Source organism: Falco naumanni, chromosome 9 (genome assembly GCF_017639655.2).
Source record: "Falco naumanni isolate bFalNau1 chromosome 9, bFalNau1.pat, whole genome shotgun sequence".
In the NCBI taxonomy this organism is placed as follows: Eukaryota; Metazoa; Chordata; class Aves; order Falconiformes; family Falconidae; genus Falco; species Falco naumanni.
The window spans coordinates 14,664,766-14,686,952 of NC_054062.1; the positions used below are offsets into that span (position 1 = coordinate 14,664,766).

General features: G+C 38.8%; 1 protein-coding gene across 3 annotated transcripts in view; it reads right to left on the reverse strand.

The window, feature by feature from the left end:
* The window catches only part of USP54 (ubiquitin specific peptidase 54), a 110,293-nt gene extending 92,222 nt beyond the window's left edge, over window positions 1–18,071 (reverse strand). Inside the window, exon 1 of one of the 3 annotated variants that reach the window (XM_040606024.1) lies at window positions 17,951–18,071. The gene's annotated coding sequence lies outside the window, so the exon portion shown is untranslated. Of the gene's footprint in view, window positions 1–17,504; window positions 17,913–17,950 lie in introns of those variants that run through there. The other 2 variants (XM_040606025.1, XM_040606027.1) reach the window with 2 other exon arrangements.
* Window positions 18,072–22,187: the final 4,116 nt, after the last annotated feature.

Consider the following 22,187-nt stretch of genomic DNA (forward strand, 5'->3'; position numbering starts at 1 on the left):
TCTCAGTGGAGAAATACACAATGAAAATTGGGAAAGATTTTATAAACAAAACTATTACCAACACTACAGTCCTTGTTTTCTTATGCTAATAACATGTTGAATCCCCAAAGTGCTGGACTGACAACTGAAGTAATTATGAAAATGAGGAAGAAATAAAAGTTGACTACTGACAGGCTTGTCAATGGGAAAAGCAAGCTGAAAATCTTGTACAGTATACCTAGTACTTATGTAGTGAGGTACCAACAAAAACCAGAGGAAGGCTACTGAGTTGGAGGACATTAGATGTGGCAGGACTGGCAATATAGAGGCTGTCTGCATCTGCATTTCATCTAGTGGATACTGTCTCAGGGTTTAGTGTCTCCAGGTACAAACTGGTCATTTTTTAATCAGTAACATTCCAAAAAGTCTGTATGTACTGTTCATCAGTCTTAAAATAACGTCATCATTCAAAACACAGCTAAATAGAGAAAATGCCTAATGAAAAACAACAGTCAGTTATCTCACAAAGTGGTCCAAGACCTACTCTGCATTTCTTGCAGCAATTTAAGATCAATTGTCTTGGCCCTGCCTCTCATGGACTGGCCTTACACTGCAACTTCCTACCCTCTTGGAACAGTTTACTATATACACACATACAAAAAAAGTATGCCTTCCAGTTCTCCTTCTGGGGCTTGCACGCTCAACTCTCCCCAGTTCAAATCATTTCAGTCTTTCCTATCAGGCCCCATTTTCTCGACCTCAAATGATTTGATTACTCTTCTCCCAGCCTCTCTTCAGCCAAGCTGTATCTTCCTGGGGCATTTGCCCTAACCAGATGCAGCACTTCAACTGAAGATTTACATGTAGATAAAAAAAAGATTGCTCTGTATGTTTTACAGCCTACACCTGCATTTTCATCTCTCCTGATATAACATTTGCCCTTCTACAAGGATTCTGGAGAATTTTCACCTAATTACTTGTTTCCCTACCCTGTATTAGTGTATTTTATGATTTCTGTTAAGTGCAGAACTTAAATCTGTCCCTATTTATGCCCTAAGATTTTCTCAATTTTCTCAAAATAATTTTGCGCTCTTAAACTTGTGTCCTATGTATACGCATTCCCTCCAAGTTTTGGGGTCATTTTTAGTGAATCAATTTTGTAAACACACTCTCTATTCTATCATCAAGGTCATTAACGAAAAGACTGAAGTGAAGCAGAACGAGTACAGACCCAACAGACCGTGGCAAACCCACATTCAATACTACCATTTCATTTTGACAGACAATCATTAATAACCACTCACTAAGCACAGTCATCCAATGATTCTTGCTCCTACTCTACAACAGTTTCTTTCAGGCCACATTTCTTCACTTGTTTGTAAGACTACTGCATAAAACCAGTGCCTAAGAACCCACTAACATGAAAATACTAACATTCACACTCTTGTCAATTCACGGGCCTTATTGTCATGTTACAGAAGAAAAATAAACTGGCATGACTATTTACTCTTCCTAAATTAGTAGTGGTTGTGACTCATGTTCTTGTTGCCTCCCAGAGGCTTATAGTCTGTGCAGTAATTTGTTCAAAATTTGGAAGATGAGAGAAATGGTCTGCCATTTCCTGGCTCTTTCTCCCCACTTCTCCTTTTATTTTCAAGTCTTCTAGTACCTCAAATAGCAGCTAGTGGTACTGACATAGCTTCTGTTACTTTTTTTCTTTTGACATGTCAAAGGATTAATTTCATCAGGTCCAGCCTAATAAATAACCTACCCAAGTACTAAGAAGTATGCAAAATGCTTGCTTCAGCTTTGCCATCCATCCTATATGTCTCTGTGCTTTTTATTTCCTGCTTGTGCTAACTGCTGCTCACTTATACTCCTCTTCTGCTAATGTTCCAAGGATATTTTCATAGTACTTACTTCAAGTACATCTTACAAAATTGTGCTGCCTACCAAAAATGCCTTATTACAAAGCCATGGATGTACTGGCAGCTAGAAGCACACTGCGGTGAGGGCAGCTCAGCAGGCAGCAGTGGTCCAGTGCTGCCTGCAGGCTGTGCAGCCCATCCAGAAAGGTCAAGACAAAGCCCTGGGAGAAAGAAAGCATACTTCAAAATGTGGTGGCCATTTCTAGCTCAACAGCAGTACAGAGGAGAGATCTGCAGCAAGAAAGTAACAGGAACAGAACCAGAGCTCTGCAATTCAGACTTGCAATCACACCAGCTAGGGAAGACCAATTAGCAGATCGTTTGCAGCTTATTAGCATCACTTCTGTGTCAATTATGAAATCTGTTTCTGTACACCCAGCTAGGCAGACAGAGCTGGGTTGGATGGGGGGGGCCGCACTTTGTTCATATACTCATGCACATATACTGAATAAAGGATTGCAGATGAACAACAGGATTAAGCCTAACACAGATGATCCTGCAGATACTCTGGTTCTTGCAGCCTATTTGCTCTGATATAGTATAGCACACAAAACCAGCCACCCTTCTGTGCGATCCTACATTGTTGCACCATTACATTTAGAAATGTTTGTTATTTGCTGTCATTGCCCAAAATTAAACTACATAATAGACTCTTATTATAGAACATGCATATGTGGCAGTTTAAGATGTAAATGTTTGATTTCATTATTTTAACATAGCAACAAAGAACAGCAAGAAAAAAGTTTAAAGACATCAGCAGCTGTAGTATAGCTCCACTGATTCTTGTCAGATAACTAATACTTAAGTTTTCTTAAGTATATCGTAGGATATTCACCATGCACCCAAACTTTATTTCTTTTCACAAGAATTATACAGTGCTTACATAAAACTGAAAACTGTTCATTATCTTCTGTGTATGCTAAGCATGCTCATACCATTCTAGCCTTTCCCTTTATTGAAAAATTTCATCTTGCCATAAATACCAGATACCAAAAGTAGGATACTGTAATACAATTGTAAATTAATAAAAATGAAGTTAGAATGCAAAAGTATCTTTAATTTTCCCTAAGATTATCCAAAATCCATCTGACATTGTATAATTTCATAACAATACTTTATAAATAGCAGAGCAAAATCTAACAAGTTAACATTACAAGAAAAAGAATTAATATACTACTTGTGGAGGTTAAGATGGTACCTTTCCAGGTACCTTTCCAGACATACACTCTGCTTTGTCCACCACAGGAGGAAACTAAACCACTGCTTTATCATGACTTAACAAGATACTGACCATCAGCTGAACTGCATTAACTGACTAATGCACTTCTAGTCCAATTACTCTAAGAAGCAAAACGTGTTAGTATAAGCCGCTAGTGAATTAACTATATACACTCAAGGGAATCTCAGACAAGATACTAACAGAAGAAAATTTACATTGCAACTGCTCAGTCACTGATTTACAGCTTACCACATTTTTCCTGATGTGGCAAAGTAATTTACAAGGACCTGAACTGCTGGGATTTTGAAGGGTTTTTTGTTTGCTTGCTTTTTGCCTTAAAAAAGCTAAATGTTTTGGAAACTAGTAAGAATGTTACAAATGTTACTTCTTTTTATTGATCTTCTTAGCAATATTGAATACTAATACTAATCACTATTAGACAAGATTTTACTGGCCAATTTGAAGTGGGCTGGCATTCAGTATATTTTGAAAAAGGCATTAAAAACTGTGTTTGATTTTCTTTTACATGAAGTAGATTAATTACTACAGCTCCCATACCAGTCATTTCAACTCAGAGCTCAAGAACTCAATATATTTGGGGAAATTTACATCGTAAGAGGCATGTCACCTTGCAGATGTGATTTGCACTGCTGCTTCATGCGTCACAGCTATTTCCATCAATACAAAAACCTGACATTGATGCAGGCTCCTAATAGTATTTTTAAACTTGGGGAAAAGTAAGAGCTCTATCTAGTTCACATCTGCTACACGGTTAGCTTCTATGCCCTATTCATAACCATATTCAATCCAAATACATGTTCAGTTTAGCAAGTCTCCAACATAATTTGAATAGTTAGCACAGCCTGTATTCACAATGCTTGTTTACGCTTAGTTTTAGCTGCAAGCTCAGTTGCATCCTGTCTATATGGGCAGGACCCATAACAAGAAATAACTGCTGATTAATCTATGCCCAGAGAAAGACTGAACTATGCAGGTGAGCTTCTGAATTAAATCTAATTTCTCTCATATATAGATAAGCACACCAGTTACATTAGCAAAATCATCTGCTAGCTCATAAGAATTCATTGTAATGTAGTTTCATTATGCTGCTTTGCATATCCTCCAAGAACACACACTCACACACCACACTCTCCCCATAGAAGTTAACAGATTCTAGAACTATTTCTGTAGGAAGACAGACAGCACAAGATCTGTTTCCTCTTCTCACTGAACTGGGTATGTGACAGTGCTGAAACAGCCAGAACACCCAAATCCTATCCCCAGTTCTATCTACGCTAACATCCTCCAACAAGCCAAGCCTCTGTGCCCATCCGTTTTGGCTACTTAAGATACCATACCAAAATAAATTTGTTGAAATCTCTAGACTGAAAGACTCAGAATTCTGGTAAAAAACCAAAAGGTGAAGAACATGCTGAGAACTGAGTTCACCTAGATTAATTTGAATTTTCTAACAGTAAAAGGAACACTGAATGCTTACATAGCAAAGACAAGAAATAAATCCTCAAGCCTTTGCTTGTCAGAGGAAGCTTTGTTTCTGGACATCCATCACAAGCAGCAAGAGAATGTGGCCGTATAAATCAGCTGACCCTGATTCCAACACATTTAAGCTTGGGTAACAGCGACATACAATTTGACAGGGGAGGCTGATGTAATAAATACCCAGTGGAAACCAATGCTGTAGTGGCCCAGTTCTCATTGCTCGAAAACTTTAAGTGCTGGCATCTTTTCCATACTATCATACCAGCAATGGTTACTGTCTGAATGGGTAAGTTAAACCTTAAGACATTACTGAAGCAATAGTTTTGCATATTCCTTCCTGAAGTATTTACCAATAAAATGAGTGCACCAGCCTTCTCTCCTTTACATTTATTTCCCCTTTGGGTTGACAGCTCTGCAATTTAAAAATTGGCTACTTTGAAACTGTAAAAAAAAAATGTAATGAGCAAACTCTGTATTAAGGCTCACAAATGTTTGAAACCAGAACACCAGAGTTTAATTCTTCTATGTTTTCCTCTGTATTTTTCTTCTCCTTACTGCAAAGGATCTGAAAGAGCTGAGTAAACAATGATCTCACTAGACTCGGTAAGAGACAGATCTTGCATAAAGTGTAAAGATGCAAAGCCTGTCAATTTATTACCCATTTACTTATATAACAGATAGTGTTCATTTTTATTAGTACATCCTGCAAATTCACAGTATCTAAAAAAAGCATTCTAATACTTTGCCTAGCAATTCTACCTGCTTATCTTTTCTATTAGGCAGAGTTATAGTTCCGATCAGAACATAACAAAATATGAAATGAAGTGGCATACAAAACCTATGTCATTCATAACACAAAGCTTTCAAATGCTTGCAGAAACCTGAAGGTACCGGCAAACATATTTTCCTGTTACCTCATTCAATGAGAATAAAAAAGTCACAAGGCTGAAATTTAAACAGCATAAGAAAACAGGACTGATTCCAGCTGCAGGAGTGTCTGTATTTCCAATCCTAGGCTGCTGCCTAAAGCAGCAACAGCCACTGAAGTCACAGAAATTCTCTCCTGGGAGAAACTTCTGTCTGCAAGAGAGAGGTTACTGCAGTTGTAGAAGCAGGAGAACAGACATCATTAAAAAGACGACAAATGCTGCTCTCCATTATCCTAGTCTAAATTCAAAATAATTTCTGCAGTACCAGTACACATTGATAAAATCCTAGCGCAACAGAGGAAAAATTTCCCTAATGACTAAAGAATCTCCAAAGTAATTCTGCCTTGAAAGTACACAAAGACGCCAGTATTTCCTCCAGGAAGATAGGTTTCTTTATAAAAATGTCAAATGGATTTTTGGCAGTGATCTGGTTTTCTTATTCCAACTTCCAATTTTCAAAATCATGACTTCATAGATCTTAATGTGCCAACAGGGCAAGACGATAAACAAGTTGTGACATTAAGTCCAAGTAAGCTTACAGGAAGGCCCTGGATCTGGCATTGTATTTTCCAAGGGACATACAGATGACAGGAAAATACATACACGTGTTTCCCCTTCTGCCCTCAAATTCAGAAATCAAGACATTTGAGTGAATGCTATAGAGGAAGAAGAGTGTAATTTTCCCTCTCTAAAGTCATTTGGACAATTACAGCCTGCAAACAGTACTAAACACTTGAAGGAACTACTAAGTAATTAGACTGCAGGTGTCTCATTTAGTTTGTAAAGCCCAGATAAGAGAAAAAGAAATTACTACACCTGTTTGACTATTAGCTTTTCCAGGAAGTTCCTACTAATATAGAAAGTTACAAGTGTCCATGTTTCAAAAGCCAGAATTCAAGTGACTAGCTTTGTATAGACCAATTTGTCTAGACGATTTTTTGTACTAGTATTAGACTAGTATTATTATGATTTTACAAGATCAGTAATAAAATGCTCTGTGAAAGCTGACTGGAAAACCATAAAGAATGGTTTTCCAGAACTGCATGGACATAAATGGCTAAACCCTCTGTAGAGTAATGGGAAGTCCTACATAGGAGATACTGTTTTGTTAAAACATACTTTTTGTTAAAGGAATACACTGTGCTACTATTCCCTTTCCTTCTGAGGAGGTAAACTGCTTGTGAGATGCAGGATTAAGGACAGCACTATTAAAGACAGAACTAGTAAACAAAAGCCTTCATGCCGCCCTGAGCTAGGCCACCTACCGACAATAAGGTAAAAATCCCACCTTTTATTAAAAGGGACTGAGGGTTTACCACCCTCCTGAAGATCCAAGTTTTTCTACAACCATTTTAGAGGAGCCCAGAGTTGGCCTTCACCAGTCCTCTACAGACTCAAAATCATCATCACCGCTTCTCATTAATGTGATATTATCAGGCAATGGAAATTCCTTTGTTAAGAGCTAAAGCAACTTCTCCTCACTCTGACAAATAAAAAATCAAACAAATTAAAAACCCCACACTAACCAAACAGGTTAATACTCATAAAAAGGGGGGGGGAATTAAAGACCCTTCATTTAATTTGATACACTTTCCTCTGTATTCAGTAGTTATTGGGGTTTTTGCTTTGTCTTTTTTTTAATATTTGCAGAATTAAAACTGCATGACTACACAAATAATGGAAACAGGTAGAGGAAAATGATTCAAGCATTAATTTATGTGCTAAAATTCTATTTATTGCCTACAGTCATCGTGGGGGAGGACAGATAAAAGATCATTGTGGGGGAAAGTGAGGGGCAAGCTGTTTCTTGAACTGCTTTTCAGTTGTTACCAACTGTGTGCAGTCCAAAACAAGCTGCTAGGATCTCACCTCAGCATTCACACTAGAAAACATCGCCAGCACCTACCTCCTATCAAAGTAATCTGACAAACTGGAGCAGCCATGCAGAACACCACTACACAGTACCAGTGCCTCCGCTATGGCAATCAGGACCTGAACCTCGAGTTCTCCTTAAAAATATGTAAATGAAAAATCAACTATTTGATCTTCCTCCAACACCAAAGGTAACACTGAAATGTAACATGGGTATTTTAAACAAAACTGTCCTCAGTTAAGTCTACGACCAGTTTAATCAAGAAAATATTACTACTAGGTAAAGAAATGATTTCTTCCTCCCCATTGTAACTTTAAGCATGTATTAACCTCTTCATAAAACTATAGTAATTATACTATAGAGGCATAAATTATTGCCGTTTCTATAACTTTTCCTTTATCATGAAATAACTCTGACTTTGGAGACAAAAGCTGTTTTATACAGTCTCAAAGAAAATTCTCCTGAAGAGACCTTTTTTAAAAATCGAAATGCTTCTTTTCTTTCTTGTAAAAGACAGAAAAGTAAATGACAATGCTGTTCTTTTAAAACATTTATGCCATTGTCTGCTTAACAGCTGATTGCAATTAAAATTTATTTTTGGCCTCTTTCTGTCTTTGTTTATACCACTAACAAAAAAAATAAGATAAAAAGAAAAAACCCAAGTCTTGCCTGTTGCTGAGCTTGTTGCTTCAACTAATTATACAGTGCATTGGTGCACCCTGCTTAAAAGCCATGATGAACTTAATCTGGTAGGTCTGAAACTTTGTCTGAGTTTTATTAGGAGAAAGAGTGTTCTGGCTCCCTTGCTCTAATTATTGTTGTGTGCATTGTATCTAAGTTACACTATATCCTACCAACAGCTAGAATTTGTTCTGAATATTTTGTAGTATGTGTCAAAATCCTCTATTTCTTGTACAAAAAATTAATGCTTGCTTAGTCAAGTTCCTCCTAATTCATTACAATTTAGAACACAGAATTTCATAGTTTAAGTCCTTTTAGCAAAATGGCTTGATCTATACTAAATCTTCACAGAAATATTCTTCAGAGGAGTTAATCTGTCCACAGACTCGGCTGCGTCTCAGGATAATTGAACAGCAATTTCTCCGCACTCCTTTTCTTCCTGAGCTGGTGCCTCTTACTCTTCAGTCTCATGTGATGCCATGCTTACTGAAGGAATTTAGTGAGCGCTCCAAATGATCAGCTCATAAGAACAAAGAACGCTGAAGATGACCAGTGTGATCAACAAGTAAATCAGACCCACAGAATAACTGAGGCTAGAAAGGACTCAAGAAGAGGTCTCTAGTCTAACCTCATGCTCAAAGCATGACCAAAAGATCAGATCAGGTTGCTCAAGGCTTTATCCAGTTGGGTCTTAAAATCTTCTAAGGATGGAGACTATACAGACTCTCATTCAAATGCATGACTGTCCTAATGGAGAGAAAAGAAGAAGGGGGGGGGGGGGGGGGGGGAAGTATTTCTTACAGTCAGTGGGAACCTTTCTTGTTTTAATTTATGTCCATAAATCCATAACATACTTCACATGTTTCCTGATTAAAGTTCCTACTGCTTATAAATAAGTGATTTTCACAAAACAAAGGAGAACATTAGTATGACTGAACAAATGAAGACATTATTATGTCCTATATACAAAAGACCTACTGGCAATCCCATATCAACTCAACAGGCCAGCATCACACAGTAGTAGTGAATTATTTTTTTTTGTTAGAAATTTCTCTTTTTTGTAGAAAACAAGGAATTGCCACTGAAAATTCTCAGAGTTCACCTCAAGAACAGCATTTCTGTGGTTTTATTGGAGTAATTATCAAAATTTGAGTGTTATTAATATTCAAGGCCATTCATAATTACAGACAAGATAAATATCGTAATTGATTCACATCTTTGGACGACAACACGGACCCTGGCGTTCAGCATTCATGTCTCTACTCAAATGAATTCCAGACAAGCTAGAATAAGAAGGGGAACAACCTGGAATACTGTTGCACATTTTTTTATTGACACCATCAAAATAAAGTGAGAGGGTAGAGACATGTGGAAAGAAGCACTACAATCAGCATAACCATTTTCAGGCCTGCCAGAAACAGCTAAGTTTGAAGTAAAACAATACTAAACCAAATTAATATTTAATTTTTTCTGCTGTGAAAATGCCAGTAAAAATAATATCCAAAGATGTTTAAAGAGTTTAGAAGTATTATTTAGGCTTTGGATTCTTGTTCAAACAATTTAACATATTTTATTTACTATGTATGCAGGAGATAAAATATCTCAAAAGTTAAAATTTATCGATAAATGAATGACATATCAATCCTAACTCCTGTACAAACAGCACATACAATCCTTATCAAAGGAAAAGAGCAATATAATTTAGTAATTGATACTTGAAGTAGTATTTTTCACAGCAGAATTAAGCAATTCAGTTGAGCATGACAATCCAACAGTCATACATTTTCCATGTTTTCTCTCCCCAAAACCTCACGTATTCATTTTTCAGGATTCTTCTGCAAAGAAGATCTTGCCAGCACCTAGAAACGTTCCTGGAGCTGCACAGTCACAAAAAGCAACTTCAACTTGAAAATGTAACTCTCTATCCTTAAGCCTTAGCAGCTCTCTGTTCTAGCAGAGATGACAAGACTCTACCATCTTCTGTCTGTGCACACCGCCCGTTCCTACCAGAGCAAGAATCAAATACAGTGGAATTGCCCGGGTACCATTCCAGCCTGCAGCTGCAATACCAGACAAACAGGCAGAGGAAAAGCTATCACAAGTAAAAACTGAATAGAGAAAAACATAATGAAGAAGTGTTAAACAGCTTAATATATGTGATAATTATACAGCTGAATATGACTGCTATAATTATTAAAATTTAAATGGATGGATTGACAAAATACATTACTAAATTAAACTACCTTTCTCCCAAAAAGGAAAAGCTCTTTATGAAAACACACTTGGACAACAGAAGGTATTTCTTCTCAAAAAATGGCTATTTCCATGTAAAACTTAGTCTTAAACCCAGCTATCTAAAAGGAGAAGATAATACAAATACCTTTTTGCTAAGAGGAAAGTTATATTCTCCTTGCCCATCCTATCCTGAAACAATGCATTTCAAAAGAAATGTCCATAACATTTTAAAAAGCTTCTCTGAAAAATTTGTGGAAGTTGTCTAGCTTTGAGAATTTAAAAAAATTAGGAGCACCCTAAAACCAGCATTTTCAATGAATACTGTTGCTCATCCTGCAGCCCTGCCAAGCTCACACTGCAGCATTCTTCCCCGGTTCTCTTAGAGAACAATAAATCAATCTATATTTAAAAATCTATCAAGCATCCATAATCAAAGGATCCTAAAGTTCTTGTTGGCAACACCTTTTTTTAACATACTTCAACAGTAGTTACATATTTTAATAGATGATACCTGGGGAGTTTATAAGTACTGCACAGATTTGTTGTGCGTAATAGTATCCGTAACAGACACCACAGAGAATGCTGCAGTTTACTAATCACAAGTTTTATGAAGCTTTGCTGTCTATTTATTAGCATGCTTCAAGTACAGTATAATGGAAAAATTTAGGGAACAGGCAGAACACATAATCAACTTTTTTTTTTTAAACTTTCCCTCCCTTTCCCCCACCATGACCTATTTTCTTGAATAACATGCAGACCTAGAGAGGACATTAACCTGTTTCCACGTCACAGTACAGCTCACGTACCGATGTGCTGAGATGCATTAGTTGGTTTTTATTGATCCATTTATAAGCCCATTCTACTGGGAATACCAGCTGGAGGATGAGAAAGTCTTTTGCTATCCTCTGCTTTGTGACACACTTTACTGATTAACTATTTCTCAAAATACATTTATTTTAACATTTTGTTGAAATACTTACAGAAGATGCCTCCTCTTCAAACAGTCTCCCACGTCTGAATCACTCTTACATATTTTTAGTCCATTCATTATTTTCAAAAGTCAAAATATAATAAATCGCACACCTTTTTTTAAAAACAAAAACATAAGAACTACATGCACCAGACATTATCTACTACAAATACTGGTTTGTATTTTACCAAGTATTAGAAATGAACAACCTAGCTTGTCTTTACTCAAGTGTAAAATGCTAAAACAAGTTTCATGCAAATAGAAGAAAAAAAAAAAGAACAACAGCTAGTTTCCCCTTGATTCCCTACAGGCTTCTCACATGTGAACTGGTCTCTCCCCCAGAGTATACAGTCCATACTTCTGTATAAATCTTGTTGAGCCAAACTGCACCATAAAAAAGGATTCTAGACAAGACACTAACGTGTGTTCATTATTAATTACAGTTCATTCTACCTGCTTCTGACTTTAGCATTATTAACCTTTGAACTGACAATTGCTTACTGCTTATTTGCAATGTATATACTCATGAAAACCTACCTTTGTGCCAAGAAGTAGTTATACCATTTTGTAATCTTGACTACATTTTAAAAACAGATCTCTACAATAAACTCACATTCACTGTTCCAATTTAAAAAGGATGGGAAAGCAGCTGAGCTTTAACTGCCTGAATTTTCGGAGCTGTAAAAGACGACAGAGGAAAGCAATTCCAACAGCCAGGCTTCTAGCCTTCAGATTCAAGGACTGTAAGCTTGACCAAACCCACACATCAAACCAATTATGGCAGAACATAACAAGCCAGAGCCTACTGCAAAATAATTAAGCAAAAGATCACAAGTGTTCATATCTCATAACACTTTTACAGCTAACCACAATTCAGCAAAGTCCTATCTGTAACATAAAATGACATCGTTTCAGGCTCGGATGTCCAAAAAGAAGGAAACATTCACAATTTATAGCTATGAGTTTTAAAAACCTGATTTCTCCAATTCTCAAGAAAAACCCCGATTTCTCCAGTTCTCAAAAAACCCCCGAGGATTCAGATGTTTTGCTTTTAATGACAGAACCCCTGGGAAATGAGTGCAGTGCAGTCAAAGCAGTGGGAAAAAATGACAAAACAGATACAGATCACATCCTGTATACCAGAAATGCTATGCAAAGAAAGAAGATTCTGCTCTAAGTGGGATGCTCAAAGAAAGAGAGAGAAAAATATGGGACCAAGGATACATCAGACAGCATGATCATAAGCCTCATTTCATTAGTAACTAGGCAGCAAATTATTTTTATTGCCCACAGAAGCATCTGACCAAAATCAGTTTTCTTCCAACACCTTTTGAATCAGTTGGCCAATTTCCAACATTTTGAAATAAAAAACCAGAGATCTCAAAAACAATTGTGTTCTATAGACTACATAAAAAGTGATGGTCAGGTAGAGAAAAAAGCACTTTTAGTGAGGGGAAAGTAGGCAATTTCACCTCATATGTATTTGATTTGACAGTAGGTCAACCAGTACAGACTACCCACAGCACTGTCCGTTGTTATGGAGGAGAACACGATTAAGGATTGGAGAAGAAGGGAGAAGGGATAAGGAGATAAAAAGACAATCCAAATACATACAAATGTAAATTTTATTATTTCTGCAGCTCACAGAAACTATGACCTGCAGACAGTAACTTGTTTTAATAGCCTTACAATTTGAGAATAACTTAGACAAGTATTCACATTTCTTGACCTCCTCCTGTTAAGTAGGTCACCTAGAAATGTCTTACCTCAGAATGAATGGGAAAATGGATTACACACTCCTATCTGCGTATTTCAAATATTCTGTTGAACATATTTTATGAAATCCACAGAAAAAAAATTTCCATTATGCTTTTTACACCATTAAGCACAACGAGGATACTCAATGAACCACAAAGTAGACATGCAATAATGGTAATATACTCTGAAAAGGCTTCCACAGATAAATACAAACCTGGATACAACATGCATAAATGTTGGTGGGATGACTCAGCTCCTAATGGTATTTCATTTAAGTTCATTTTCTTAGCAGCAGCCTGAGGTTATTAATAAACTCCCAGTACGCTACTTAAAGCTGTGGATTCATTTTCCTGTTAATGGTAGCAATAGGTTCTTTGTTAATGGTTTTAAGATAATACTGGGTTTTGCCATATGGTTGGATTTGTATGAGGTTTTCTCATGAAAAGCCAGAGAGTGTAAGAAATTGTTGCTATATTTAACTCCAGTGTCCTCACACACACAGCACACAATTGGAACGGACACTGTTCTAGTAGTTACAAGTGGAAACGATGCTCAATATTTATGGCATGTTCTGTTTAAGAGGACTACAGGGACTTTAAACAAGAGAACATATGGATAGATCAGAGGATTGGTAATGCAATACTGAGCTTTTCACCTCTAGGTCATTGGTTCAAATCTAAACTGGTTGGTAACGAAGGCAAGCTATTATAATCTGACAGCTCTGGCCTTTGCAAATTGATTTGTCACGCTCTGTCCAGTTCCCATCAAACACAAAATTCACCATTACAATTTGCATTCCTAAAAACAACTTCACCCCAGCAAATAAGAAAAATTTGAACTGAGACAGAAGTAATCTCTTCCTCCTCAGGCACCATCTCCAGACCAGGACCTAGGGTGACTGCCAGAGGAACAGTAAAAATTACACCATCAGCAGCACAGCACATCATTCTGCGGATAAAGATTACTTCCGCCTCTCAGCTACCCAACTGTAATCACTTCTGTACCAGTACAAAGGTTTCAGGAATTTTTATTACTAAAGACAACAAGAAAGAAGAGACACCAATATGCAGGTTTTAAAACTGAAATTTCACAGTGCTGCTCAACGATTTTTTTAAATAGATGATGTTCAAAGATCCATTTCATAATGCTGAAGGTTTTGAAGAAAACTGTCACAGTGCTCTATAAAAGGAATAGAAAATTTAATATCCATTTTGTTATGATGTATCTGTAGCCAAAGTGTTCCAAGGACACTTGTAGCAGCAACACTTAAGAATTCTATTTCCTGCAGGTGGTTTTAATTCAGAAACTGATCTGTTTACAAGTTACTATGAATGATATTAGAGAAGTCCTGTTTTTACAGTATTTCTTCACAAATATGTTAGACAGAAAATGTACAGATTAGTCCATAACAACACATAACATCCTGCATACTTTCATAACTTGAACAAAAACGGTTTTAAGCCTCAAAACCGTAAGCCTAGTCTCCTCCTTTACCTCATAATAGTTTGGCAACAATCACAGCAAATGCCCTGCAGGTACCACAGTTCTCCATTTTACCAAGTGATAACTGCTACAGAAGCAAATAGAGATGCCACACAATACAGCACCTTTAAGATCACCTTTTCTTCACATATTTAGGACACAACAAAATCTACTAGAAGTTTTACACCCTATGAACACAAAATGTTACTTCTAACATTTAAGACTACAACAGAACACATATAGCTCACAAATCTTGGAAAGTGTGGAAAAAATAACTTAATAGCCTCCTGCCTTCCTTGCAGGTTCCTTGGTTTTTACTAAGATGTTGATAACATACTGAAGCTTTTCGTTTCTTCTCCAACTACTCCAGAAACAGAATGCTTACTGTAACTTCACGAAAGCCACAACAGGTTAACTTCCCAAATGAATGATTGCACATAAGTTCAACAAGCTGAATGATGAAGCTGGCATGTAGTCTATTGCTATAAAATCAGAGTAGCATAGCCAAGAGATGCCCTAGTTTGTCTGAACACTAGTCCCACGTCCCACAGGCAATGGCTGGTGAGATCCACCCAAACCTTTTAACTTTTTCAGGTCACAGAACAGGAAACCCTATGCATCAATTGACATAAAGGACGAAAAAGAAGGAATAAACTTCATGCTAAACTTGCATGTCAAGAGACACAATAAAGAGACCTATATATATTGTGCCACTTCCCTGAGAAAATGTCCAGGATACTGCTAGGAGACAGTTCCTTGCAGTTTCACACACAGGGTGCAAGCCTAGGAAAGGAAGCTGCCTATGCCCAACAGCAAAAATCCTAAAGACTGGCTGTTACTTGACTTGCAGTTAACAGGAACAACAGAGGAATCGGTTCAAGATGATCAAAATTCTTTGACAGTAACAAAATTTTTTGGGGCTGCTCTCTACCATCAAACATTGCATGTCTGTGCCAGGGAATGCCAGTGACAGAAATACATGGTAACTTTGGAATGGTGACTGCAGCCACTATTGATAGAATAGAAAGAAATTAAAAGGCAAAGTTCAGACCAAGGCAAGAAGCAGACTATTTCAGAGAACAAATTAAAATAAACTGTTTGAATAAATGTGGGTGGAACATATGCTGGGAAACTGAAGGATGTGTAAGGGATTTAAGTTTCAGAAAGTTGCATGAGAAAAATGAAAAGACTAGCAAGTTCTACAGGTGCCAAGAGGCACTTTTATTATAAGAATTACACTTTTATTGCTTCTGAACAGTTAAGTAAGCAGATTTCTAAAAACAATAGCTATGACTTTATTCTTTCATCCTCCTACCTCTGTTTTCTTTTTGTATCACCTGCTGCATTTTGCATAGCTGCACCACAAGTTATTTGGGACAGCCACAACTGTTCTTTACGTAGGTATGTTTATATAGTACTCAAACACAATGGAGACTAAATTCTGACCAGTGTGGACAGATCCTACTACAACTACATTAATGTGTCACCTAACAGCTCTGCTAGTTTTCTTTCACCTCTAGGTAATGAGGTTTATAAAGCTCCACAAACTAGGAAATAAACACACTTTCTCTCCTTATGCGAATTTTCATGGAGAGTACATGGAAGGCTTAATGCCTAATAACATCAGCAGAACTGGATAAAGAAGGATTTAAATTCCCATTATCCTTTTTAATGAACTCGTGACTATAGTCTCAAAATAGACTGTTAACCCAGAACAGAGAAGAACAGACATAATTTTTACATGCAATGACTGAAAGAAGTACACCAAAATGGTTTTGCAGCTGTCCCTAGCACAAAAAACCCCAAATTTCTAAATTCTCTGGGATAACTGTAATTAAGTTTGTCTGTACTGCACAAATCAAGCACACCCTTACCCTATCCAAAGAACACTTGGCAAGAAAAAATCCACCCCCAAAAAACCAGAAAAGGCTCCTCTTCAATCCAGTCTGAATGATATGCAGCATACTCGATTAGATATACACATGATCAGGTGCTGGAATAGAATTTAAAGAGTATCCTGTCCAGTGAAAATATCATTATTTCTATTACTTCCTAAATGAGAACAGATTTCAACAGACTCATTCAAATATTTTTAGCCCATACTACATTTTTGGTAATTGGTAAGTATTTTTAAAAGCTGTCATGTTCAAGTTATGTATTACTTCACCAGTTTAGTTCTCAGCACAGCAGTACTTCCCTCTAGAAACAAACACGTTTGGTTTTGCTGCTATTGTTGCAATTGCTATTGTTTTTCAAAACTGCTATTCAATGTCAAGAATATTGCAGCTCAAAAACTTTCAGTCATTAATTTTCTTTCTCAAGTCTCAAAAGCAGCACAAGCTTTGAGAGGTTTGTTTTCAGTACACTTTCTTTCAAACTGCATGAGAAATTACACAAGTATTTTTCCTCCCATTTCACATGCCTATTTTTTCCATGATTATAACACTCAGAATTCATGCAGAAATCTGAAAAGCTCTTTGAATTCTTTTCACACGCATGATCAACCACTACAATACCCACAACTTCACTCAGCTGAAAGACCAGAAAGCCACAGTGGCTGCAACTTTTTGAAAGCAGAAGGTGTGTATTGTTATGGTTTCTATAGAGGGCTGTAATCCTCACGAATCCTCATTCATAATCCTCCTACTGAATGAAGGGTTTCAAGCGAAATCAGATCCTGGAAAAGCAAACAGCTTCTGCTTTTTTTTTTTTTTTTTAAGAAAAAAAAAAAGCACATGCTTTTGCATACTTTGGACCTACATAGTAAATGTAATACTATAACTGAGCAGTTTCTTCTAACCAACAGCCTCTGTGCAGATCTAACTTTTAATGGCAGTTGACCGTGTCTACTCACCAACGCGATGCAACATCAGTGATACTAATTTCAATGATTCCCTGCTGATAAAAGACCTTTTCAGCTTCCAGTATTCTCTTTTTTTTCCCCTCATACCTGCCACTTCGTTGCCCTCCTGAGGCCGAGCAGCTGCAGGCGGCAGAAGGGCCCTCCACCTTCCCCCCAGGCCGCGGCTGCCCGGGCCCCCAGGAGCAGGGGGCTGCACCGCCTCGCACAGCTCGGGGAGTCGCCGGTGGGTCTCCAGACAGACGAAGCAAGCAACCAGCTAACGGTTGTGGGCTTGGTTTTATTATTTTTCCCCTGAGGGGACGGGGCAGGAGGGAAAAAAAAAATCCCAAATAATCCCGAGAAGGGACCCAGTAGCACAGCACAACCTGCCCCGAACCGCTGAGAGGAGCGAGCCCGCCCGTCCCGCCACTACCACAGCCCCGCTGCTGCCAGCGGCAGGGTGGCTCCAAACAGCCACAGCAGGACCCCACAGAGGGAACGGGGGAATGGCAGCGAGCCCCAGCCCGTCCCCGGAGCGGTGAGTCCCTACCTACCGGCGCCAGGTCCCGCCACGGCAGGCGGCATCACCTCCCCTCAGCCGCCCTCATACCCCGCTGCTATAGCTACGGGGAGCGCGGCAGCCGCCTCTCGCGAGAGGCGCCATCTTCCCGCGAGAGCCGCGGGCCGCGCCGGCGGTCGGGGGCGCCTTGTCTCGCGAGAGGGCCGAGGGGGCCGCGGCCGGTGTGGCGGGGGTCCGTGCGGCCGGGGTCAGCGTTGGGCCACCCGGTCTGGCTGCTCCACCACCGCTTCCCGTTCCTTCAGCCCGTGCCGGGGCTGCTTCGGAGAGCAGACGGCCTCACCCGCTGGCCTGGCCTGGAAGGGGCGAGGGAGCCGCGCTGTGGTTTAGCTAACGCTCTCGTTAGCCTACAGAGCTGCCCCCAGAGCCGGCCCGAGGCCTGGGCGCAGCTGGGAAGCGGCTCAGGTGTGTGAGGGGCTGACAGGCCCGGTGAGCTGCCTCGCGCCGAAGGGGTGGTGGGGCCGGCCCGGGGAGGCCCCCCTCTCCCCCCCTCCTTGGGCAGGTGAGGGGCCCCCTCGGGCCGAGCCAGGCCCCACTGGACACCCGCTGGCCCAGCGCTGAGGCACCTTTTTCCTGGAGCAGCTTGTGGCAGGACCAGTGTCATCAGCCGATGTGGCAGAGTTTGGTCCATAGAAACACCTTTTTCTTGCCAGAAAACAAATAGGTGTGGTGGTAGAGCATGTATAATTTTTAATAATTGCAAAGTATGGACTGTGATAGCTGTGGGGTGTGACTGGAGCCAAAGGTGTGTCCAACAACACATTCATGCCTAGAAAAAGTTTCCTTTTCAGTTCGTGTGAGAGCTGGGTTTCCTCACCAGTTAGAGCCGTAACATAGGTTCAGCATCATCTGTCCAAGTACTTCAGGCATGAATTAGACCATCTCAGGATCTGGGAAAATGTGGAGAAGATCTACAAATCTGTGTTTTGATTTTCTGAATAGTGTGTAAAAATACTAAGGTCACATTCCCTGAACTGCATCAGCTGCATATTGCACTACGGGATTTTTTAATCACCAGTGCAGAGTGCTGGTAAAAATACTAACTTTGGCATGGTAGTGGTTTTAGTAATATCCAAGAAACGCATTTCAAGCCCACTGAAATAAATGGATCCTTTCCTATGAATTGAGGATCACGCGTGTAGAGAGAGTCTCAAGATGACTGGGGGGACTGGCATTTCCATGAGCAATTGGTATCTCAGTGATGGCACCCTGCAAAACCAACATAATTAATTACTCAAATTGAAACATGAAGACATGAGGGCTAATATACTTTGTTTTCTACCCTTATATTTCAGTGTTCCCAACATGTGAGAATCCTTAGAGGAGTGCCATCAGCTCTGTAAGTTGTGGAGGAAGTTTCTTTTTATCCAGTTGTTGAGCCCCATTTTTTCGTATGAGGAGTGAGTTGATACATAATGTTCTGTATCTAAAAGATGTATGTCTGTATGCCAGAATTACCAGCTTCTGATAAATCAGGTATACTGTCCGTGGTATACCAGATGTATAGAGTATGCCTGGAAGACTGAGACTACTGTTTGTTCTGCTCAGAGCAAACACTTAAAGCATACTGTTTGTATATACAGGTGTTTGCAATATTGTTTGTGCCACGGCTGTTAATATGGCATTTCTAACACCACTAAAATAATAATTATTTTTTAAAAAGTTTGTGCATTTGGAAGAATGCTTGTTTACTTGTTGTGACTTCCCATCCCATTTCAGTCTTTTGCTTTGGGAATCAACCCAATCATACTGGGAGAGAGAGCAAATGAAGAAGGCCTCAAGCCTCTCTTAGGGACCAGAGATAATTAAAGAGAAGTGTTTAGAGATAGTAGATATAATGAAGCCCTGAATCTATGCTAGCTTCAGGCCCATCAAAGTATAGCTGTTTTTATAATAGAATATGGAAATAATTACTCATCTAAGCCAGGCACTGTGGAGTTTGACTAAAGCACTGTTCAGTGTAATTGAATTTGTATAGCATCTGTGAGCAGGGGAGGACCTGTGCAATAAGGCCCATAGGTTGTCCTTAGGCTGGCCAGCAGAAAGTTTCTCATTCGTTTGTTCCTCCTGCCAAGGGCCACTTCGTTTTCCCTGTAGTGAATGATGTATAATGAGATTGTTGCTTAAGGCAGGAACTTTCCCCAGTACAAAGGGCAAGTCTGCAAAGTCCTTATTTTACCCTATTGTGTAGAGGGATGTTTTGAAGCACCAGTAAAACATGAGCCTTGCAAGAGTTGAGACCTTTGTCAGCCTTTTGTAGTATGGTTGTGCCTTCCCTGTCCAAATTTCCCCAAAAAAGTTCTCAGTAAGCCTTGTTAGAAGAACAAAGAAGAAGAACTATTTTGGTTTGGCACTGGAAGAAGAACTTATAACCATAAATTAATCTCACCTTATTTATGCATTTATTTGTTCACTATGGATTTTTGAAAGGCAAATGTTCTTTATAACTCTGGCTAGAGCTATACCTATAACTTCTTCCTATTTTTTAAAGGGTGGCGGTTCCAATCTGCAAGTTTATTTGTGTCAGTTCTCCCTCAAAGTACATAATATGGAATTTTCTTTAAATTAAAAATAGGCTTTTGAAATTAGAACTCTTTGCACAAAACATTTTGTGGTTTTTTGTTGTTAAACAAAAGGTCGAAATGAAATGAAACAAAAAAAGTTTGCAGGTTTTCTTAAAAAAGTGGGAAAATTTGCATTAAAAGTTTTCATATAAATAGTGTTTCTAAAAAGTATAATTGAAAACTAAACGAAGAGCTTATATTTGAGAATTTGTTTATTAAGCTGAGTAAAGTTTAGGCTGCATTTAAGAGCACTGCTTCAGAGTGGTTTATGTAGTTCTCTTCCCTTTACTGCATGTGTTAATTAACACATAAATCTGAGCAAGTACTTGCATCATGTAAGCTGTACTGCAAGCAGATGATCATCAGAGACATGACACTTCCTGCATGTTAAATACATAGAGAGCAAGAGATACAGCATAAAGGCACTAATTAATTACATTAGCTGAAGAGACTTTTACTAGTAGCTATATGATGCCATGAATATGGTTAGTAGTATCTCAAATCCCACAGACTCAGCAGTTCGCAAAAGTTGTAGAGTTCCACAAAATGTATGCCATCTTATTTCTGCATGTGTCTGCAAATTCTGCTTGATTATCTGTGGTCCTTGTCAGGCACATCTCCAAGACAGAATAGGCAACTTGTCTAAACTAGTTTGTAACCTGCAGTTTGAGGATTTGGGCATAGATGAGATTGCATATAAATGTATGAATGTGCTGCGAGCCAGCAGGCTGGCTTGTGAACTTTTCTAATACTCATTCAAGAAAAATTAGCATATGTGCTGCTGATGGGCAGTGGTAGACCCCATAAGGTGCCAGCGAAGTGCTAACAGCAGTTTGTTGTGCCAAGGGCAAGTCCTTTGGAAGTGGGGCATTTGCCAGCTTATAGCACCTGTGGCAGTCTTCAGTGGAAGAGTACATATACTTGCAGATCAGCTAGACAGGAAAAAAAACCTCAAGTGCAGGGAATGTTCAAGCCTTGCGCAGCACTTCCCATGGAGGGACAGCCACATGCAGATTTCTTTGCTCAATAACAGAATGATCGTGTTTGGGCTTTTGGCTGTCTGGTGCCTGCCATCTTATATTAAAGAAGTGAATACATTTTATGAAGTCATAGTATGATTTAAAAAAAAAAAAGTCAAACAAGCCAAAGCCCATATTCTCCTGACAGCCTGAAAATGTTCCAAATTTTATTTCAGAGAGTCACTAAGCCTAATGACAAAACCATCTCCTCTAAATGCTCTGTCAATAACAACATAAAATGTAATTCCCAGATGTTAGTTTTATGAATTATATCATCATCACTAATGGCAAGCTGCTCACATGAGAGACCATTATGAGATGCAAACCCTTTGATTAGGGAATGCATTGCAGCCAAATGGAGGATTTTCTGCGCAACACAGAGAAGCATACCAACTGTACTATTACCTGCCAAGTATTTATGCCATCAGCTATAACTTCAGGCAAGATTTTAAAACATGTGGGTCCATATTTACGGATAGTATTGCTGAGATTTTGTTGAACACCTTTATTTTCTATTAAAAAATTGGCGCTATTTTTTATGCATTTTCAGTGTGGCTAGGATTCTTTATCATACAAGTTGCCTGACATGAAAGAAACATTTCAAAGCTTGGAAACTGTAAAATAATATTCT